General features: G+C 46.7%; 1 protein-coding gene across 13 annotated transcripts in view; it reads right to left on the bottom strand.

Annotated features, from left to right (window-relative positions):
• The window catches only part of PLXNB1 (plexin B1), a 244,001-nt gene that overhangs the window by 148,689 nt on the left and 71,114 nt on the right, over positions 1 to 24,198 (bottom strand). The window contains exons 3-4 of one of the 13 annotated variants that reach the window (XM_050959792.1): positions 6,674 to 6,785; positions 2,795 to 2,859 (exon numbers count right to left, since the gene is read on the bottom strand). The exons of 10 other annotated variants lie outside the window; for them this stretch is intronic. The gene's annotated coding sequence lies outside the window, so the exon portion shown is untranslated. The remainder of the gene's footprint in view (positions 1 to 2,794; positions 2,860 to 6,673; positions 6,786 to 24,198) is intronic. 2 more of the 13 variants (XM_050959793.1, XM_050959794.1) reach the window with 2 other exon arrangements.

The raw sequence follows: 24,198 nt of genomic DNA, 5'->3' as shown, positions 1-24,198 counted from the left end.
AGGTGACAAGCACAGAGTAACGTAAGATTGTTGAGAGGCTAGAATACTACAGATATTCCTGGGACACTTTTACCAGATGACTTCATTTGTTGGTGGAGATTCCCATTACTAAGATTTTTATTGTAGGCCCAGAACTTGGACTGGTTATCCTAGAAACAGGGAATCAATATTCATGTTTCCTCAAGAGAAATCTGGCCAAAGCATAGATCCTCTGACCCAACAATGCCACCTCTGGCAGAAGATCCTATTTATACTGGAAAAGCTAGCACGTCAGGGAGTTGGTTCAAACTCAGAAACCCCGCACAATAGCTAAAACACAGTATGTCCTTGCAATACAAACAGAAGTGAGCCTTGTTTAACCATGGTCCTGGACTGTACTACAGACATAGGCTTTAGCAGGGATGTGTATTGTGAGTTCTCCAGGACAGGAGCCATACATTTAGAGAGAACCTAGTACATTATGGATATTACTCAAGAGCAATAAATCATGATGATAATACACCATGGTTCAGAAAAAAAAACAGCTCATTTCTGGCTACACCATAGAACTGAAATATATTTTAAACTTTTTTGTACAGTATAGGTGGGTCTCAGTTTATAGAATCAAACTGTTCTGCATTTGAATCATGCAAAACAGTCAAGGTTCAGAGAAATAGTATTGTTTTTTGAATCCTACTTCCTCCCTCTCTTCTCACACCTCCAATCCCAGATTCAAGTTCTCTTCCTCAGATTTTTGACTCCATATAGTAGCATTTCAGATTTCAGATCAATGTTACTGGAAAGTCTCACAAGGATAGTTCCTGTTCTGGATTTTTTACTCAGACTCATACAAAACAGACCCTGATAAGCTCCCAAGAACCAGCATTGTTCCTATTACACATACTCCAGTTTCAAAAACATACATTTCCTCCAGCTCCATTCATATCCTATTAAAGAACAGCTGCAGCAATCAATATTGAGCCTCAGCACTAGCCCAATAAAGGGAACAAAATAAGCCAGGTTTCTCCCTTATTGACCAATTCACAGACTAACACTATTCTGCATCCATTGCTATGGTAACGATCCATCTAAGTGTGAAAGGTCATAGTTGGCTCAGCTGTACCAGTAGAACCCCAGAGAGAAGCTTCAAAGATCAGCAGCACTCATTTCTCTGAGGCCCTTTGGAATATCCCTACTAGGATCACTCCTCCCATCCCTGATGCATCTTATTCTAATAATATTTAATGGTCATGGCAAATGTTATCAAAATGTAAAACTGAGACAGATCCCTCCAGTCTGTCTGAGGGCACCGGACAGTCCGCCCAGGCCAGATCATCACATTGTATTTGAGTTTGATTCTCTGTGCCCCTCTCTCGTTGCATCCTTTGGAAACAAAGGCTCCTACCTGCTTTTCAGAAAGATAGCTACTTTATTCAGCCCTGAATATGATCACAGGCCTTCTGGAGAGACTGAACTGGACAGTAACTCAAAGCTCATTTCTTAAGAGCAGGGGTGAGGAACCTTTTTTCCATCAGGTGCCACTGACCCACAGAAAAAAAATCAGTCACGGGCCACATACAGCCCTGCAAGGGGTGGGGGGCATGGAGGCTTGGGGCTTCCCCCTGCAGCAGGGGAAGGTTTGGGGTACAGGAGGGGGCTCCGGGCTGGGGCCAAGGGGTTTGGAGTGCAGGAGTGGGCTCAGGGCTGGGGGTTGGGGTCTGGGAGGGACTTAGGGTGCATGAGGGCATTCCAACCTGGGGCAGAGGATTTGAGGTGCAAGCTCTGGCTGGGCGGCACTTACCTCAGGCGGCTCCCGGTTAGCAGCGCAGTGGGCTAAGATAGGCTCCCTGCCTGCCCGGGCTCCGGGCTGCTCCCAGAAGGGGACGGCATACCAGGCCCCTAGGCCCCATATGGACTATAGAGTGGATAAAAAACCAGCTAGACTGTCAGGATCAACAGGTAGTGATCAACGGCTCAATGTCCAGTTGGCAGCCGGTATCAAGTGGAATGCCCCAGGGGTCGGTCCTGGGGTCAGTTTTGTTCAACATCTTTGTTAATGATCTGGACGACGGGATAGATTGCACCCTCAGCAAGTTCGCAGATGACACTAAGCTGGGGGGAAAGGTAGGTACACTGGAGGGTAGGGATAGGGTCCAGAGTGATCTAGAGAAATTGGAGGATTGGGCCAAAAGAAATCTGATAAGGTTCAGCAAGGACAAGAGCAGAGTCCTGCACTTAGGATGGAAGAATTCCATGCACCGCTACAGGATGGGGACCGACTGGCTAAGCAGCAGTTCTGCAGAAAAGAACCTGGGGATTAGAGTGGATGAGCAGCTGGATATGAGTCAGCAGTGTGCCCTGTTGCCAAGAAGGCTAACGGCTGCATCAGTAGGAGAACTGCCAGCAAATTGAGGGAAAATTGTTCCCCTCTATTCGGCACTGGTGAAGCCACATCTGGAGTATTGTGTCCAGTTTTGGGTCCCCCACTACAGAAAGGATGTGGACAAACTGGAGGGAGTCCAGCCGAGGGCAACAAAAATGATCAGGGGGTTGGGGCACATGACTTACGAGGAGAAGCTGAGGGAACTGGGCTTGTTTAGTCTGCAGAAGAGAAGAGTGATGGGGGATTTGATAGCTGCTTTCAACTACCTGAAGGGGGCTTCCAGCCCACAGCGTGAAGACTTGCTGCGGGCTGGATGAAATGAAGCAGCATGCCAAATCCGGCATGTGGGCCATAGATTCCCCACCCCTGTCTTAGTGTATTAAATTCTCTAAAAGACAAAACATCACATTATAATTCATTTATATCACTAACCTTGCGAGTCTCTGAGTAACAGCAGCTCTCTCCTTATTTCCTGCACAGACTTATCCAGGCAGCATCTAAGCCAGCGTGGAAATACAGAGCTGTTATTTTGGGACACACTGCAGGCCCTCAATTTGTTCTCTGCAGGCACTTCCACCCAGTCTTGAAAGGTAATTTTTAAAAAAGTCAGTCAGTCTTAAAGAGCAACAGCCAGAAATGGGCAGATAGGAGATTACTATGAAAAAGGGCAAGATCGAGCCTCCTTCAGAGGAACAGTTTATCTCTTCAGAATCCATAGGCTAGTCACTCTCTGGAAAGGCCACAGCTCTTTCTTCATGGAAAGTTATCACTTCTCATCACCTGTTGGAAACAACCAGCAAGCTCCACATTCTATCCTGGCACCTCTTGGAAAGCATGGAATTGCTTTCCAAAACCCCAGTTTTCATTAAAAACAAACAAACCCTTCAACTGTTACAGTTGCAAAGAAAATCTCACAACTGTGAGCCAAATGGGTAATTGATGCAGAGTCTGGAGCAATAGCTCTGAGAGGCAGGGGTGCTGGAACAATTTGTATATTGGGGGTGCTGAGAGCCATTGAAACAAACTGTAAACCCTGTATATGATGGAAACCACTTCAAGGCAGTGGGGCAGAAGCACCCCCTGCATCCCTAGTTCCAGCACCTAGGCTGAGAGGTGTGAACTGCCCCTTCATTTCATCAGAGTGTAAACTCAGCTGCCTAGTCAAGCTTATTAATGATTTCATTCCTCATGCAAAAAACTGCTGCCAGTAGCATCTCATTTTGGTGCCACACAGGGTGGTGCACGCTGGATGCCACCAGATTTTCTTTTCCCCCAACAGAGTAGCCAAGCCCACGTAGCTTAGCAAAAGCTCTGGGTATACTGAAGCCTCACTGAAGCCATGAGTATATTGAAGCTCAGGTGCCCATTGACCCTCAGAAAGCACACGTCATCGTATTTTGACTGTTCTTACAATCTACCATGAGCAGTGTCTCATTTTGACAACTCACATGGGCGGAGCTCAATTTGTGGGTAGAACTTGGAAGAATATTGACACTTTTCCCTCCCCACCTCCAATCTGACTCCGTTTAATCTTTGTGCTGAGCTCAAAATGATGCTGTTCGTCAAGGATCGTTACAGCAAGAAACAAGTCTGCAATGCTGTGAGGGAAGATCACCACTTGATGAACGGTGAGATTCAACTGAGATGTATCTACTTTAGATAGTAAACTCCTTGGCACAGGGACTGTTTCCCCTCTGGGTTTGATATAGCACCCAGCACACCAACAGAGTACAGATAATAATAGTAATTGTAACAACTGGAAAAGCCAGGTTCTAATTTTGGCTATGCCACTGACTTGGCAAATCATATAACCTTTCTGCTATTACCCCTGTAAAATGGAGATATTACTGCCCTGCCACAAAGAGATGGTCTGTGATACTCTGTGGGTGTACGGTGTTACAGGTACTATCCACTATTACACGACTTTATGAAGCTCTGAAAACACTCCATGTGCTTGTTGTAGGTAAGTAGACAGCATTGCCAGGACACACACAGACACGAAGTACTGGCACGCTGCCCTCAATGCACACATACACTGATTCACATCACACCAGCACTGGTTACATTTAGGTTACACACACACAGAGGGGCTTTTATTCTCAGTGGATAATGGATATTTAGAATTCGCTGCTCCCAACACTTCTGACAGAAACTGCTTCGGTAGGAATCTCAAACAACACTGGACTCACCTCAGGTTCTCCCTCTAGTATATGGAGAAGGAGTGGATTGAAGGATTTTATTGAAGTGTCTGTCATGGAGAAACATTTATATCTGTTGATAGGTATTTCTTAAAGTCAATAAGCAAGTTCAAGCAGCAAAGAATCCTGTGGCCCCTTATAGACTAACAGACGTTTTGGAGCATGAGCTTTCGTGGGTGAATACCCACTTCATCAGATGCATGTCTGATGAAGTGGGTAAGCAAGTTGTTACGGAACTTTTACATAATGTCAATGTCATAATATCAGACTCCTAAAGCAGCCAAAGCAGGGGAGGAAATTATGACATTTATACATCAACGTTAAGAAAATTAAGTCAAAACCAACTAAGAGCCTTTGTGGCACCTTACAGACTAACACATTTATTTGGGCATAAGCTTTTGTGGGCTAAAACCCACTTCATCGGGTTTTAGCCCACAAAAGCTTATGCCCAGATAAATGTGTTAGTCTCTAAGGTGCCACAAGAACTCCTCGTTGTTTTTGCTGGTACAGACTAACACAGATACCACTCTGAAAAAAATTAAGTCAGTATATCTAACATGATTAATTTCCTGTGATGCTGGAAGGTCCTGCAGGCACTGGAGGGCCTGCTGGCCTTTGTAACCTTCGGGCCTTTCTAATCTTCCTGTGTCCATAAGTGCCCATTGCTCTTCCTTTTAACCCCCAACTCTCCAATTACATCTCCCCAGCAAAAATCCCCTTGTCACTACAAAAGTTCCTGAGACACAAGACTGACTGATAGATAATGAGTTGGGGCATCTAACAGTAATACAATTGAAACACACAAGCTGTTAGTCCTGAGGCATGTCCATCTGTCTGTTGGTTATATGGAATATTCAGATTCTGCAGAATTGAAATTTTACATTACAAAAAAAAAAGAAAAAGAAAAAAAAGGTTCTATTCCTCCTCGTTGTGAAGCAAACCTTCCAAATATATACTGAGTATAAAGTGAGACAGTGTTGTTTTCCTGACTCTGCGAAGAGCCCGAAACTGTGGCTCACAGATGTGTGAGTTCCACTGCAAAACACTATGTTAATCAACTGTTAACTCTAAAGGCTAACGATGTCAAAAATTCAGTATAAACTTCAGTTTCAGCACATGGAACGTGGAACTGGTGTAAATGAACGCACAAACGGGGAGTGGCCGAACACCAGTGGTGGGAAAATTGAGAGACCAGAAAAGGGACAGAGGTGCAGCTAGTCTCATAACTGTGACAGGGAGGTTACCATATACAGTCCTAAATATTCTGCCTATCATGTAGATCATTATTAAAAATGGAAATCAGCCCTCTCCACTTAATGTGTTTGACATTTTGCTCAGGGCAGAGCCCTGGAACGTTGCATAGCCCTGAGCCATAATCTCTAAAGTCCGAAGCATTTTTTCTTCTTGCTTTCCAGGGGGTGAGAGGTTTAAAGATATTCTCCAGTGAAAGGGCTTGAAAATGAATACTTGAAGCAGTGATTTGAGAAGGTACTGGCTGATGAGAAGACTTTCCCTGGAACAGCATACAGCGAGACAGCAGATCTGAGAGGTCTGGACCTCTCAGAAACAGGGAGATGGTTGTGATAATTTATGTCTGTGAACTGGTTCCACTTCATCCCTAGAATTATGTGCATGTATAGAATATAGTGCCCATAGCTGTCATGTGATTATTAGATGAATTATGCAAGGAATTGTGCATGTTAACTGCAGTTGGGTTTATGTGATTATTGGGGGTACCACTGAGCCTGCCAATTCCACCAGCCTGGAGTCCCTTACACTGTCCTGCCGAGCCAGGTCCTCAAGCAGCACTTAAGTGCACACCCCCTTTGGGATGCAAACCCAAAACAGTATTGTCTTGTGCTGCACAGAGAACTGTACAGTGTAAGCTCATGAAATTCTCCCCCTTCCTCCGTGTGGAGGAAGAGATGCACAGCTTTTTGCCCCCAGTTATGAATTCCACAAACTAGTTTTAGAGAAAACAAAAATAAGTTCATTAACTACACAAGAGAGATTTTAAGTGATTATAAGGGACAGCAAACAGATCAAAGCAGATTACTGAATAAAACAAACATGCAAACTAAGCTTAAACTGGTTACAAGTAGTAATTTCTCACCCTAAATGTTGTTTTAGGCATTTCTTTCACAAGTCAGACACCTTTTCCAGCCTGGGCTCAGCTCTTCTCCCCCACTTTTTTCCTTTGTTTCTTAGACATTTCCAGCATCATCCTGGATGGGGATTCAGTGAAGAACAAACACTGATCAAGTCACTCCCTAGCCTTAAGTGGGTTCTACATATGGCAGGAACCCTTTGTTTTCCAGTGTGGTCTGCCCTCCTGCCCCCCCCATGGAAAAATACTGGTATTCTACCATGGAGTTCTCTACCAGGTGACATAATCACATGACCCTGCAGTGTCAAAGTAGCCATGAGTCAAAAGTTGTTTGTAGCACCCCAGAAAACTTCTCAGGGAGGTGGGAGATTAGCATCTTCAAAGACCTATTGTTCCCCCTGACGGTCCACCCAGACTAATTGCATTCTACCTGGTGGGCAGTTCCCCAGGTGCAAACCCACTTGTAATTGATACATAGTCAATACTTCTAACGTCAAATACAGAAATGATACATGCGTACAAATAGGATATGCATATTCAGTAAATCATAACCTTTCCAATGATATCTCACATGACCCATCTTGTATAAAATACATCATAGTTATGCTATAATATTATAACAATATTTCCATGAAGAATATGGGATGTAGAGTCACAGAGCCCATGATGGTGCCAACGCTGTGTCCAAATCCCTTACAGCTCTGCCATCCAAGTGCTTGCCACTGGAGGAGAGGTGCCGAGGTTCAGGGTCTCAGTGCCGTCTGTCCCGGGACTGGCAGTGGAGCTCGGCGGATCAGCAACAGTAATCTGGCAATCGACCACCTGGAGCTTTGGGATCAGTACCGGGACTCCAGCGAATGAGAATAGGAAAGCAGAGAGCACCATCTCGACCCCAGGGATCAGTGCCACAAGTCCGGCAATCGGTGTCTCTGATCTGGGGCCCAGCCGCGTGGTTCCAGGGACCAATGTTGTGGCTCCGGTGATCACCGTTGCCCCAAGGAATGACAACCATGCTCCAGCAATCGGTGGCATGGTTCTGTTCTGCGCCAATTGTCCGGCGAGCAATGCTATGCCTCAGGGGACGAATGCAGAGACAGGCAAATGGTGCCTGGAGCTCTGGTCAGTGGGGGAGAGCTGAAAGCTTGTCCCCAGGGATCACTGCTTCGATGCCAACTGCCGCAGTGCCAGGGAGTGATGCTTCATGGATGGGGAACGTTGTGCAGGCCCTAGTGCCAGCTTCACTCTCGAGAAGATGACATCTTGACAGGGCATCGGTGGCACCGGCCAAGACATGTCTTCAGCAGCCTGGAAAACCTCTGGCGTGGATGGAACCTCCAGGTGCCAGGGACCTCTGCCACTACTTGGAGTGGCTGGTGGGTCCCTGGGGGGGCTGGATAGCCTGGCTGACCTCCACAAAAGATGACTGCCATGCGTAGGCCTATGCTCCTTTCTGGATTTCTCCTCATATGGGACATTGGGGAGCACCCTCTCCCTGTGTGCTTCCTCTGCTTCTTGACAGGGATTGGTGCCAGGCAGAGACTGGTGCCAGCAGCACACTTTGCATTGGTGCAGAGTCTGATCTCAGCAGCTCGAAGACCAGCGCGAGTGCAGACTCCGTGAGGAGCGCTCTTAGTCTTATGTCCCACTCCTTTTTAGTTCTTGGCTTGAAGCTTCTTCAGATGCGACACTTGTCACTAACATGGGTTTCTCCCAAACACTTCAAGCAGCTTTGATGTGGGTCTCTGACCAACATAGGCCTTTTGCAGAGGTCACAAGGCTTGAAGCCCGGAGCCTAGGGCATGGCCTGTCTCTGGGGTAAGTCCCTCAGGGGACTTTCTAACTTATCTACAGTCACTGTTAAGCTAACTATCAAGAGAACAATAACAACTACTTATCTAAGAGCTATTTACACAATGAGTGATAGGCAAAAATCACTGGGTAGAGAATGCTTGCTGCATGGAGTGTTGTAAGCAATACATAAGTAATTCTTCCACTCTACTCCATACTGATAAAGCCTCGACCAGAGTACTGTGTCCACTTCTGGGTGCCACATTTCAGGAAAAATGTGGACAAATTGGAGAAAGTTCAAAGGACAGCAACAAAAATGATTAAAGGTCTAAAAAAACATGACCTATGAGGGAATATTGAAAAAACTGGATTTGTGTAGTCTGGAGAAGAGAAGACTGAGGGGAGACATGATAATTTTCAAGTACATAAAAGTTGGTTACAAGGAGAGTGAAAAATTGTTCTCCTATTCTCCTTAACCTCTGAGGCTAGGACAAGAAGCAATGGGCTTAAATTCCAGCAAGGAAGGTTTAGGTTGGACATTAGGAAAAAAACTCTGTCAGGGTGGTTAAGCACTGGAGCAAATTGCCTAGGGAGGCCGTGGAATCTCTGTCATGGAAGTTTTTAACAACGAGTTAGACAAACATCTGTCAGGAATGGTTTGTTATTACTTAGTCATGCCTTGAGTGCAGGAGACTGGACCAGATGACCTATTGAGGGCCCTTCCAGGCCTACGCTTCTATGATTGTGCAAAGCCAATCTGAATACTAGGAACCGGGGACTTGCATTAACAGAGATGAACACAAAAGGTGGTCGCAGCATGAAAAGGTTTGGTTATCACTGTCAGATTAAAGAGCTCTCTGCTATCAGAATTTTTCTCCCAATGTAGGTATTTATAGACTGAGTAAGTAAACTCTTGACCTTCCTTTTGGATAAACTGAATAGTCTCTCATTATTGGGCATGATTTCTTGACTTCAGATCATTCTCGTTCTTCTCTGACCCCTTTCCAAGTTGTCAATACCGTTTTTTAAAGCGTGGACACCAGAACTGAACATACATGGCAGGGTCAGCTTCCACAGTGCCCTTGTGCTTACTGGGGCACTATTAACCCTGCTTCAGTTCCCTCCCACCTCGGGGAAACTCTCCAGGCACCACCTGGAAAGTGCTGCTAAGACAAGACAATAGTCCCACAGCCAACATAAACAAGAGGGTCTCTGGCACCTTTTGGGCTCAGTTCTCACTCTGTGAATCAGTGCTTTGTAGGGTAGCTGGATTCTTCCCCTCTGGGAGTCCCCTTTCTCCCAGGTGGAGTCAAAGTAGCCAAGCATCAGTTTTCCTCCAGTCTCTGTCTGGGATTTACCCTTCTCCAAGACCTACCAGAAGACTCAACTGCAATTCTGCAACAACCTCAGACTGAGAGCTCTTACCCTTTGTAGGTTTCCCAAGACCCCTTCCCAACTAGCCCTAATAATTAAACAAGAGCATCTGATTCATAGCCAATCAAGATCAGCTGGGAGGATAACTGACTGTCACAGGTGAGGTGGGGGCCTGATTCCCCTTACAGGTATGTCTACACAGCCTGCAGCATTGAGCCTCACTGGGTGAACACTCAGGTTAGTGGGGCTTGTGTCTGCATTCTAAGAAAAGCTGTTGCACTTGCAGTTCGGGCTGACACCTAGGGAGAGGAGTGCTCCAGCCTAAAACTTGCTTCCAGAGGCTACGTAGACATATTCTAACAGACCAGCCTGCCCCATGGTAGTCAGTAAGGCCCAGATGCACTAAGGTATTTAGGCTTCTAACTTCCTTTGAAATACCTTTGTGGATTTGGGCCTAATATTTCACTAATGCTGTAAACAGTGACAACATCTCCCCTACCTCTACTCGATATTCCCCTGCTTATATATCCAAAGATCACATTTGCTTTCTTAGCCGTTGCATTGCACTGTGGATTCACATTATGTTCAGTCGCTTGCTCACTATGATCCCAGAAACCTTTTCTGAGTCACTGCTGTCCAAAATACAGTCCCACATCTTAGCCCCCATTCTTGGTTCCTATATAATCTTGCATTTAGCTCTATTAAATGCGTGGTGTTCAAACAAGCCCAATTTTCCATGAGATTGAGATAATTCTGTAGGAAAGATGTTACCTACCTTTCATAACTGTTATTCCTCAAGATGTGTTGCTCATGTCCATTCCATGGTAGGTGTGTGTGCGCGTCTACATGCACCATTGCTGGAATTTTTTGCCTTAGTGGTATCCACAGGGCCGGCTCTGGCACTCTCTGGAGTCCCGCACTAATACGCCAGTATATGAGGTGCCAGGGCCCCACACTCTCTCAGTTCCTTCTTGTCGGCAACTCCAACAGAGGGCCAGCAGGACAGGTCATGGAATGGATATGAGCAACACATCTTAAATAGCATCAGTTACGAAAGGTAGGTAACTGCCTTTTCTTCTTCAAGTGCTTGGCTCATGTCAATTCCATGCTATGTGATTCTCAAGTAGTATTCCCGGAGGTGGGCTCGGACTTATGATTTCACTGTTTGCAATACAGCTCTACCAAAGCTGGTGTCGTCTCTGGCCTGCTGGGTGATGGCATAGTGGGATGTAAAGGTATGGATAGATGACCAGATAGTGGCTCCATAGATATCTTGAATCGGCACCTGAGCCAGGAAGGCTGCTGACGAGGCCTGCATTCTGATGAAATGGGCGGTTACAATCGACAGCGGTGGCACCCTCAACCTGTTCATAACAAAACCTAATGCAGGCAGATATCCAAGAGGAAATTCTTTGAGCAGAAACAGGCAGACCTTTCATTCTGTCCGCTACTGCGATGAAAAGTTGCGTTAACTTACAGAATGGTTTGGTTCTTTCAATGTAAAAGGCCAGGTGCTTTTTTGACATCCAGAGTGTGCAACCAGCAATTCTCGTTAGACCTATGAGGTTTTGGGAAGAAGACCGGCAGAAATATGTCCTGATTAGTTTGAATCTGCAACATCACCTTAGGCAAAAAAGTTGGGTGCGGTCACAGTCAAACTTTGTCCTCAAAGAGCACCATGTAGGGCAGTTCTGATGTGAGCGCTCTGGGCCGACAATTGCCACCAGGAAAGGACACCTTCCATGAGAGGAACAAGAAGACACAAAAAGCCAATGGCTCCAGGGGTGGCCCTGTGAGTCTTGGAGCACAAGGTTCAGATCCCAAGGTGGGATAAGGCCACAAACTTGAGGGTAAAGTCACTCCAGACCTTTCAGAAACTTGACCATCATGTCCTGGGGAAAAAATGACCTGCCCTGGATCGGCGAGTATAAGGCTGAAATGGCCACCAAGTGGACTTTAACTCACTATAAGGACAGGCCTTGGTGCTTGAGGTGCAAAAAGTAGTCCAGAATCGACTGAAGGGAGGCCTGATGAGGTGAAAGATCCCGGTCCAGTGCCGAACACACAAAGAGCTTCCACTTAGCTAGGTAGATTGCCTTGGTGGAGGGCTTTCTGCTCCCATCAGGACACTCTGAACTTGGGCTGAGCATGCCTGCTCTTCTGCATTCAGCCATGCAGAAATCACACTGTCAGGTGCAAGGCCGCTAGGTTTGGGTTCAGTAGTTGGTCGTGGCTCTGGTAAAGTAAGTCCAGCTAGAGTGGTAGTTCCAGCAGTGCCACTATTGAGAGCTTCAGTAGCATTCCGAACCAGTGTTGGCAGGGCCATGTCAGAGCTATCACCTTGTCCTGTTTGATCATCACAAGGACTCTGTGCACCAGTGATATTGGCAGGAAGGTGTACAGTAGTGCCCCTGACCATGGGAGCAAGAAGGTGTCGGATAGGGAGCCTCTGGCGAGTACGTGAATCAAGTGGAAATTATGGCACTTCTTGTTCTGTCTGGAGGCGAACAAGCTCCTCTGGGGAGTCCCCCACTTCTGGAAGACTACGCTGACTACTTGCAGGTGAAGCTGTCGTCAGACGCTACCAGAGTGGTGCTCTGCTCTGTTCAATGTTGATATCAATCGGCCGCGTGCATGTTCCCTCTGTGTGCTGCCCCGGTTCTGCGCAGATCGCTGACACAGAAGACCTTGAGAGAACCCCCAGTGACCACAGACTCTAGTAAGGTACAAAGGCACCCAGGCCAGGTTTATTGTCGAAGAGGGACACAGTCTCCAGCTCCCTGGCCCAGAAGTCCAAAGTGCTGCTAAAGTGCTGCTAGCTAGTACTTATGTGCTCCCTGACAATGGACTCAGATCAGTCAGTGGCAGGGCTTTCCACTGCGCCCTAGGCCGGATAGAGACACCACCCCAGGAATGCATTCTTATACACAGGTATAAACAAGTCACACATCACTCCTGACATATCAAGGTACAACCGCTCTACGTAGTAAGGTGCCGCCTCTCACCTTGTACATGTTGGTTCAAACAAAACAACTCTATCCATCATATTACCCTTTTGACCCTGTCTTTAGGATGGGTCAGCTTGTTCCTTGTTATCTGTGTGGACTGTACAAGTATGCGAATGTTCTGATATCTGGTGTCCAATACCTTTTAGGTATGTCTCTTTTTGCAGCATCAGTCCTTTCCTTGCTAGCTTCTGTGAGCAGGGCCTGCCTCTGGCTCACAGCTTAACTTTGCTTTATGTTAGCAAAGTCTTGTCCATTACTTTAGTTCAGGCCTTAGGCCTCATACCAGGCCTCTGATACCAGGGTTTATATCTCAAGGCCTCCTCTTACTAGAGAAGCAACCATTCATGGTGAGATGAAAAGGTCCTGCTGAAGCAATCTTCCAGCCCGTTCCTGGCCCCCGGGAAGTGCAAGGCCACCAAGAGGACGGCATGCTCCACACAGATGTTCCATTACCAGAGAGCTTCTTGGCAAAAGGGTGATGAGTGGGCACCACCTTGCTTGTTAATATAGAACATCCTGGCAGTACTGTCTGTTAGGATTTGAACCACTTTGCCTGTCAGGTTGGGTAGGTATACCTGGCAGGTCAAGCATATTGCCATGAGCTCTCCGATGTTTATGAGGAGAGAGCGATATTCCTGCAAGGCTGCCAAGGTGGACTCCCCAACCCAGGTCCAAGGCATCAGAGACCAGATTCACTGAAGGGAATAAGGCCACAAAATAAACGCCTTCCAATACCGAGCTGGGGTCTGTCCATCATTCCAGGGATGACTGGATGTGGTCCGGTACCATCACCACCTGGTCCACATTGTGTCTGTTGGGAATGTAGACCAATGTTAGCCATACATGCAGGGATCTGAGATGAAGCCATGCTCTGGCAGGAAAGCTCTAACTTGCATAGAGCCGAGGACTGCCCCTCTGAACTCTATATGCTAAATGGGGGTCAGAGCTGATATCTTCTCACATATCAGCAGGCCCAGATCCTGACAAGTGGAGCACATCAGATTGAGGCTTCTTTGCACCTGGGCCCATGAATGTGATCTTCCCTTGATGAGCCAGTCATTGAGATACGGGAAAATCTGCACTCCGCGACGCCTCAGGTAATTGGCCACTGGCACAATGCACTTTGTGAAAACTCTTGGGGCAGACAAGAGGCCAAAGGGTAGTGCCATGAACTGGAAATGGCATTGGCCCACCAGAGAAATCATCTGTGTCCATGGAAAATGGAAATATGAAAATATGCCTTCTTCAGGTTGAGGGTGGCATACCAGTTTCCTGGATCCAGGGAGGGAATAACAGAGGGCAGGGAAACCATGCAAAACTTCAACCCCTTGAGGTATTTTTTGAGGCAATGCAGGTCCAGAATGGGTCTGAGGCCTCCTTTAGCCTTCGGGATTAGGAAATATCAGGAATAGAACTCTTTACTACTCATATCGAAAGTGACCTCCTCTACTGCCCAGTCGTAGGAGGGTTTCCACCTCCTGAATGAGAAGTTGCTTGTGAGAAGGGTCCCTGAAGAGGGATAGGGAATGGCAGAGAACTGCAGGGTATAGCCCAGAGTGGCCAAACCATGGTTCACGAACTGCATGCGGCTCTTTTACAGTTGAAGCATGGCTCACGGAGCCCCCATGCCTCCTTATTCTCTGCTTACCAGACTTTGTGGGGAGAGGGGTTCTGCCTTGCAGTGGAGTGGTAGGGATTAGGGGTTTCTGCCAGAGATGACTGGTGCCTGCTGAAAGTGGAGGGGCACAATTTAAAGATTTGGCCCCTCCAACAGCTTGAATCACACCCCAGGCATATTCGGCCCCTCCTTGCAGCTCCCAGGTGTTAGTTCCACGTGGAGGCAGCAGTAAACAGCTGGGAGCTGCAGGGAGAAGCTGCTACTTTAGCTCCATGGGGAGAGGCAGCAGCAAAAGCAGCAACTCTCCATTCAGTTCCCAGCTGTTTTCTGCTGCCTTTCCCCATGGCTACAGCTCCCAGCTCGCCGGCTCCAGCAGCTGCCATGCAGGGAGGGAGCCTGGCAGTACCACGTGACCAAGCAGGGTCAGCAAACCCTTTCCAGACATTTTTGCCTGGGTATGTGACCCCATGCGCCTCCCCACATGACACCTCTGCAGATAGGGCGATTTTGGGGCTTCAGCCTCATTCGTGCTGAAGCCCTGAACCCTGGCAGGCACCTCCCGCAGGGCTAACACCCCAAGACACCCCCTCCGTGTGGGGCTGAAGCCTCAAGCTCCAACATGCACACTCCAGCTCTCAAACTTATGAAGATTGTCGTATGCAGCTCAGAGGGTCAGTAAGTTTGGCTACCCCTGGTATAGCCCAATGCTATTGTGTTGAGCACCAATGGTCTAAGGTTACTCGGGCCCATGCAGTTAGGAAGAGACACAACCCATTCAAAAACAATGAGGGGATTGATCCTGAAGTTCCACTGGGGTGCCATCCTTTTGCACACCATCAAAATGCCTGCCGTGGCCCCAGTGTCATGCAGGACCAGATTGGGCAGGTGAGGAAGATGAAGTGGGATGATGGCATTTAAATCCTTTATCCCACTCCTTTCTCTTATAGGAGCCTTGCCATGGCAGCCCCCAGGATCTGGGCGGTGGAAGCGGTCGGTACTGCTTCCTAGCAGCTTGGAGTGTGAGAAGACCCAGAGAGCATAACGTAGCCTGAGTGTCCCTCAGGCCATGCAGCCTAGCAGTAGTCTGCTCTGAGAAGAGAGCATTCCCCTTGAATGAGAGGTCCTGAACGGACAGTTGCATCTCTGGGAACAGTCAGCATGGAATCTCCTTCCTTAGAGGTTTTTAAGGTCAGGTTTGACAAAGCCCTGGCTGGGATGATTTAGTTGAGGATTGGTCCTCCTTTGAGCAGGGAGTTGGACTAGATGACCTCCCGAGGTCCCTTCCAACCCTGATAGTCTATGATTCTACGGGAGAGCGCCGAAGGAGTGCAGCCATGAATTGCACCTCATGGCCATGGCAGAGGCTACAACTGACTGCCAAGTCAGCCGCATCCCATGCCATCTGGAGGGAACCCCTCACAATCACCTTGCCCTCCTCCAGGATGACTACAAATTCTGGACCAAGGTCCTGAGGAAGGGAGTCTTTAAACTTATTGAGGGAGTCCCACAAATTAAAACTGTATCTCCCCAACAGGGCGTGCTGATTTGACACCCGGAGCTGGAGACTAGCCATCGAATACACCTCTCCCCCAAAAAGGTCCAATTTTTTTGCATCCTTATTTTTAGGCACGGGCCTGCCTGACCCTGCCTGTCCCTTTCATTAACCAGAGATACCACTAGTGACCTAGGGGGAGGATGGGTGTATAGATATCCAAACCCCTTGGCAGAAATGTAGTATTTCTTTTCCGCCCTCTTGGATGTCAGTGGTATAGAGGACAGGGTCTACCAAAGGGCCTTAGCTATTCTCAAGACCCCCTCGTGCACTGGCAGTGCAACCCTAGCCAGGTTGCTGCTGTTAGGAAGTCAAAAAGGGTGTCCATGGGTTCTGTGAGCTCCTCTGCCTCCAAACCCAAGTTGGAAGCCACTCTACTAAGAAGAGCTTGACGTGCTCTAAAGTCATTGGGGAGGGGGGAAGAGACAGCCAGAGGGCCCCACCACCGCTTCATCCAGTGATGAGGACAATGATAGTACAACACAGGGAGGGGCTGGGGCACTCTCCCTCACTGGGAAGGTTTCCCATACTGTGGGTACGTGCGCCTCGGCCCACAGGTCAGAGCCCAAGTCACGGTCGGAACCTGGTGTCAGCAGTGCAGTAGGTCACTTCTCTGATGCAACCATGGAGGAGTGATGAGAGTATAGCCATGGCATCACCAGAAGACCCCATGGGTTCCAATAAGGCCATTGAGCTGGCCAATGACCCTGCTGCCACGTGCTTGCCGCAGGACCCCCGCTGATGTCCAGTACCCAAGCCGACCACTTTTTGCGCAGAGAGGGGCTAAATTCCCGTTCCAATTCTGCAGAGGTGCCATCCCTCGGCGACCACAGTGGGGCCCTGGGAGCCTCCCCCGATGGCTGCCACCAAGGGTGGGTGACCAACGCGTCTCTGGAGATCGGTGTGGGGTAGGCGGGGACAGGCAGTGTGAAGTTAAAGAATAACCCCAAATAGGTGGTGACTGGTGCACCGGAGACCGACTTGTGGCGAAGCGGCAGTTGGCAGGAGGGAGGGCGGTACTGGGAGGTCAGAGACTGGCATCTCGAAGCCAGCAAGCCACCCCATGACAGCAGGGAGGGCAAATGCTGTGCTGCAGACCTGGGTCACCTGATTGGGAACCACGCATACAGTGCTGGGGGTTGGGACCGGGGAGTCATGGACGAATGTCTCTCCTCCAAGGACCGATGATGCCCCATCACCCCTTGGAGGTGGTCCCATGGTGGGCTTGTCCTTGGATGAAGGAACTTTTATGGTCTCTCCCACTGGCCATGGTGCAGGCAGGGCCATTAGGTCCTTAGCCACTTGGAAGGCCTAGGGTATCAAAGGCACTATCAAGTGCTGGGGTCCCCTATTGCTCCCTGGAGTCGGAGACGGACCCCTGAGCGCGCTCAGGGGTCTTGACAGGGAAGTGGCCCCTTGACAATCTGGGGTGGACAGGCAGCCCAAACAGGGTCCTTTGCTTGCCACTCCTTTTCCCTCTTTACTTGGTGCTGGGGAACGACCCCACTATTTCTTTTGGAACTTCTTAGGCAATGGTGAGGGGGAACAGTGTTGGGAAGAACTGTTGCAGACTTGCTTGGAGTCGAGTCAGAACAGGATGACTCCAATACCAGGCAAAGTGTAGCCTCCAGGAGGAGGGCTTTTAGACATATGTCCCATTTTTTCTGGGTCCTTGACCTAAAATTTTTACAAATCCTGCACTTCTCCTTCATGTGTGACTCCCCCAAACACTTCAGGCAGCTGCTGAAGTCACTAACCAGCATCAGTTTATTGCGAACTGAGAATGGTTTGAAGTCCGGGGACCAGGGCATGCCCTGTCTCTGGGACAAGTCCCTGCAGGGACTCTAACACTGCTTTGCTAACTAATTTAAACTATGTACAAGAAATTACAGATAAGTAAGGCTAAGGTTTTGTCACTGATATTTTTAATGAAGGTCATGGGCAACAAACAAATATTTGCTGAAACCATGACTGATTCCTGAATTTCTTTGTGGGTTCTGGATCCCCCACTGCTGCGGGGAGTGGGAGCTCTGTGTTCTTCCTGCCTGCAGGAGCTGGGCAGCTGTGGGGGGTGCCCTCCCCACCCACTGTAGCCGGATAGCTTCAGGGTCTGCCAGCTGTCCACCATAGCTGGGCAGCTGTGGAGGAGGTTTAAATATGTACTAATTGATTTTGTATAATTCTACATTTTTAATCAAATGTTGAACAATACTAAATCAAAATACCTTACAGAAGTCTAACTATATTAGGTCAGTTACTTTGGTCAAACAAATTTATAATTTAATTTAAAAAGTCAAGCCCTTGTCTATAAAGCCATGTTGGTTTGGTATTATGCCACCATCCTTTAATTATTTATTGATTGCGTCCCCTATCAACCTTTCCATGATTTTGCATCAAGCTAACCAGCCTATAGGTACCGGAGTCCTCCTGTTTACTCTTTTCACATACTGGTAGAACATTAGCCTTTTTTCCCTGGTCCCCAGGAACGTCCCCAGTGCTCCAAGATTTGGAAAGAAAAAAAAAAAAAAATCAGCCTCAGTTGGTCAGAGAGCCCCTCTACCAACTCTTAAATTCCTGGCTTCAAGTTAACTGATCTTTCATATGTAAAGATTTCAAACTGAGACAAGATTTTGTTTGATTCATATCTGTGTAGGGGCAACTGTAGTTTACATTTGCTACACTGGCTATTCAACTGAAACTGCTCATTTCTATGGTGAATTATTAAATTGTGGCTGGGATTTTCAAACAAATAGGAGCCTAAAACTGGGCTCCTAAATTCATATTTAGGTACCTAAGAACCTAGCCATATAAGTTATTTTTAAAAGACTGACCTATAATAATAAGACGTTATATAGCACATTACACCTTGAAGGCATGGCACAAATATTACTCCTCAGATCACACCTGTGAGGTCGGGAAGATTTATCCCCATTCTACAGACTGGGAAACTAAGGCAGAAGGCCAATACAGCAATTAAGTGGCAGAACTAAGATTAGAAAACAGGAATTCCATACTCCAATTCCTGTGCTCCATCCACTTAGATCACATAAAACATGCTCTCTTTCTGGGACACACATTAACCCTGTGTTTACTAGAAAACTGTTGGGAGCGTCTCACTGAGAGGCTGATTGGGGAAAGTTTAAAGAAACTGAGTACGCTGGATTGCTCAAATGGTATGTCTGCTATCACTGTTCTGAAAAGCCTCTATTGGAAGAGGCAGATTAAAGTTCTGTATTAATATAATCATGCATCAGGGAAAACAAAGGCATGCCAGACAATTTTAGCTAGGTGTGAGAAACACTGATCTAGGTCACAGTGAACTTGCCAATAAAATCTTATCATCCAGTACTGATCTGAACATTATTGCAAGCAAAGTTAATATCCGTTTCACAAGCATTCATCTTTGGACAAAAGCCAGACATTCCCAACCCTATGGACCTTTCTGCCATCAGTACCTCCAACTAGTCTCTTATCAGGGTCTCCTCCTGCTCTCAGATTAGGTTCCTGACAGTACTGATGGGAAAGTTAAAGTGCAGCCTCAAACAAATCTGCATAAAAGAGTTGGGACAGATCATTCAGAGTTGAAGCTCTTTAAACCGGCTGTTCTACCAATAGTTAGGACAGTCTGGACATTTTTAATGTAATTGCTTTTTTCTTGGGGAATATCCATCTCTTTGCCAGTGTGCCAGGGTCACCGTCCTCTATAAAGAGAGAGGGAGCCAGATTAGAATTAGTGTTTACTTCATTGTGTTCTTTATCAGCTCTATTACATGAACATTAGATACACTCCCAGACTCCAGTGACCTGGGCCAGATCCTTGGGGCCAGCCCTTCTGCACCTGGGGCAGCTCTGAGAAGGGATAGAGAAGGGCTTTAAGCTACCTTTAACCACCTGCTCCCCATAACTAGAGCCCTCATTAATTCTCTAAAATGTCATGCCAACAGGCCAATACAGAAGACAGAGATTGGCCAGACACAATGGCTCCCCAGCCACCTTCCCATTACAGGATTGGGAAGTATGGCAGCTCCCACTCCACCATGGCCTTACACCACTCAGGGAATCCTCAGATAGCCAGTCAAGTCGGCTTTCCAGTTCTTTTGCACTGCCAGAATGGGGCACGGTTCCTTTCGCAAAGAAAAAGAAAAGAGCTATATTTGTTGTGGGCAAGAAGTCAGAAGAGGAAGTATCTTATTTTAAAGAGATACAGTTAAGGAGGAGAATTGACTGAGAGGGACAAAAGGAATAGCTAGATCATTATTTAACATTAAAAATAGGTGCTGGTTGTTTAATTTTCATGGAAGCCTGATTCAGAAGTTCATTACCAGCTAACTCCTAGGCCAAGAGCTATAGAGAAGTCTAGCTACCAGAACAAGATAAACAAGTCAACTTAATGGCATTTGCAGAGAAGAAAGCAGCTCAGCATGGAATACAAACCAGGTTCATGCTTGAGTACAAAGCCATAGATTATTCCCTTTATAGAGAGCAGGCTGCTGCGGACTTGAGTGAAAACTAGAGAGGCCACGTCTACACTACAGCATAAAATCGAAATTATTAAAACCGGTTTTATAAAATCGATTTTACGCGTCCACACTAGGGCACATTAATTCGGTGGTGTGCGTCCATGGTCCTAGGCTACCATCGATTTCTGGAGCGGTGCACTCTGGGTAGCTCAGTAAAAGAATGAGACCAATAACTTCGATTTCCGTCCACACTAACCCTAAATCGATATGGTAATAACGATTTTAGGGTTACTCCTCTCGTTGGGGAGGAGTACAGAAATCGATTTTAAGAGCCCTTAAAATCGATTTAAAGTGCCTTGTAGTGTGGACGGGTACAGCATTAAATCAATTTAACGCTGTTTAAATTGATTTAACGCTGTAGTGTGGACCAGGCCAGAGGCACATCAGGCAGCAAGAAGAACCAACACAGAGACTGCTGCTGCAAAGACCTCTGATGCAAGCTGGATGAAGTGGAGAATTCAAAGCTCTTATTTGTACTGTGGTAGTGCTTAGAGGCTAAGGCCCTTCTGTGCTAGGCACCACAAACATACAGCAAAGACAATTCCTGCCCCAAATATCTTACAGTCCAAGTCTTTCAATCTCAATGCCATAGAGAAGCACCTTATACGAAGAGTAGAGGAAAGAAAATGAAATACACTCAGGAGGTGAAAGCGGTGTAAGGAGACTAGGCAAGAGGAAGAAGCAGCGGGTTCTACTGATGAATGACAAAACTAAGGACTGGAACAAACATCCTATAGCCTGGATGGCACCAACGTAACAGTCACTCTGCCATGACACAAATGTGACACAGATGTCGGCTAGTATCAAAAAGAGCCACTACTTTCACCTTCATTTAACTCCCTCCTGATGGCCCTCTAACTCCCTGAATCTATTATCTAATTCACTGATAAGTAACTGTTCATTTCTGTGGAGGGAAGGGATTGACTGTTGGAAGGGTGGGGACACAAAGCACTGGAACTGCAAATGGGCATTGTCTGTGGGCAGGGGGATGAAGGGATTGGATAGGGCAGACAGGCTGGAGAGGAGAACTTAAGTGCAAAAGCAAACAAACTGATAAATCGTATCACTTATATACCATACTGCTTTCCCACCCCGTGTCTTTTTATGCTGTACACTCTCCTCAGGGCAGGGACTGCATCTTCCTCTGTGTTTGGAAAGTGCCATTTTCAATAGGACTACCATAATATAAATAAATAATTCTTATAAAGAAAGCACAGAACTGTGGGCTACACAACACTGTTATGAGAGGGATATAAATTGACAAAAAAAGTAAGCAGCGATCAATTGTTCAATGTCATGCTGGGAGGAGGTTTCAAGTGGGCCTGGCAGGCATCCAATACCATTAAATATTTTAATTAAATATTTGCAGGGCCAAGGGGGAAATACACTGGTTGAATTCATGGATGAGCCAAAGCTTGGAGAGATCAGAGACTAAGGACTGAATCTAAACAATGCATGACCTTGATAGATAAATTGGAAAAAGAAGCTGAAGTGTCCAGCACCTAGTTTAACAGTGAGATATGGAAAGTGGGTCAACTTCTGAAATGCATAAATACTGAACGGGGATAACTAGTGATGTCAGACTGTCACAGAAGGATCAGAGTAACAACTGAAAGAAACACCAACTGGGCCAATAATGTGGCTAAATTGAGGAAGGAATTTTCCTTCTGCTACTCAAGACTGATGAGATCTCTATCTATTGACTGAACACTTTATGGGATAAATAAAGACCCCATCTTTTAGATAGGACATGACAAGGGAATGGGAAACGAAACAGTGAGAAAGAAAGGGACAATGCAGTGATTCAGTCTAGCCATGAACACATTGTAGTGGGTCATAATATTTGTCACATATATGAACTCACACACACAGAACTATGTTAAAAATAATCATTTAGGTTACAAAGTCAAACACTAAAAAGCTACGCAATACCAGAATTAAGGTTGCTCATGCTGCACGCTATTCAAATTCTTCTCTGAAGACCGAATTATTAATTGCCACATATGCTTTGCTCTGATGCTCACTGCTATGCTATTTCAGTGCTCCACAGACATCAGTGGTTTTATTTTCACAACACCCTTGTGAGATGAGCAGTTATCCTCATTTTACAGATGGACAACTGAGGCACAGAGTTTAAGGTCAAGAGTATACATTTATTTTAAGGACCAATTTGAAAGACCTAGGACCTGACTTTTCAGAACACAGCACTTTATATGTTCAAAGCACAGCTCTAATTGACTTCAGTTGCATATATGAATGCTCAGCACATGTGCAAATCAGATCAGGGCCCAGAAAATAGAGAAGGACACAATTAGCAACTCCCTGTGAAAAGTTTAAGTGATTTGCCCAGCATCACACAGGAACTCTGTGGCAAAGACAGGGACAAAGTCCATTTCTCCAAGATAGCAATCAACTCCCTTAAATGCGAGACTGTTCTCTCTCTTCCAGCAATCCCCGCTTCTTCACTACACACCTTCTAACCACTAAACAAATGAAGCAGGGATCCTACAGACAACAGTCTCCTTCACTACATATTCCTAATTCATTCCCAGCACAGGTCCAGCCTGTGTACTGAATGAAGTAGAGGTCTTGTGGAAATGACTGCATGTAATCACGTAATTAAAGTCTGCAATCATAATGCACATGGAAAACAAACTAAGGTTACACAGGCATTTCTTAACTTTTGAGTGCTTGACTGTGCAACCTTAACAATAATATTTTAACATTTTGTGTGTACAATTTCCTGGGGTGGGGGGAGAAGAGGATTGTACCAAAGTAAACAAAAATGCCATTATGTGGCATCATACTGACATCACATACTTGGGTCATCCAGCACGTGGTGTCATCCAGCATCCATCTTTTGCTCTACAAACAGACCTCTGCCCCTTGAGCTAACAGCGTAACTGACAGCAGTAACAGCCGGTCATCCTCTATAGAGTCTATGTGGACCAACATTAGAAGGGGATGGGAATTTCTGTCAGAGGGTTTCAGAGAGATCTGCTAACAGCAGAGAAGCAGAAACACTCCAGAATCTTGGTTACATTCCAGGCTCTAAAGTAAGTGTGTTCTAATGGGCACATGCTGTTCTGCACATTCCCCCAAGTTTGACCTCTTTGCCCCAACCTCTCATCTGTGTCTTCCCCAAAACCTGGCTCCTTTCCCAATCCCATTCTCATCACCTAGCCAATACAACTCTTCACTCCTCAGGCTTCTCATACTAGTCCCAGCCTCCTTGCCCAGCAAGTTCTAGTCTCACCCCTCTCCATACCCTGTCCAAATCCCAGTCTCTGCCCTCTTTCTTCCAGTCCCAGTTTCATTGTCCAGCTGGTCCCAGTTTCCTCCCAGTTCCCCACTGATCTGTCTCCTCTGACTCCCAGTCTCAGCCTCCTTGCCCAGTGATTCCCAGTCCCTCCTGCCAGCCTCCAGTTCCAGTCTTCCTCACCCCTTTGTCACAATCTACCCCTCCCCACAGATCTGGCTCTTGTCTCTTCTAGATTCAAATTATGACTCCCGAGGGCATTCTGCACACAATATTTTAAAATTCTGCAAATTTTATTTGTCAAATAAATTTGGAGGCTCCAGCATGGCATTGGGGAGCACAGGCCCCTAGCTGTACAAAGGTGGGAGATCAATGTGCAGCTTCCCTCTGGGACACTAACTCAGTGGTGAGG

This window comes from Gopherus flavomarginatus, chromosome 6 (genome assembly GCF_025201925.1).
Source record: "Gopherus flavomarginatus isolate rGopFla2 chromosome 6, rGopFla2.mat.asm, whole genome shotgun sequence".
Lineage (NCBI taxonomy): Eukaryota > Metazoa > Chordata > Testudines > Testudinidae > Gopherus > Gopherus flavomarginatus.
The sequence above is the reverse complement of the archived record's forward strand: the minus strand, read 5'-3'. Positions and strand labels throughout refer to the sequence as shown.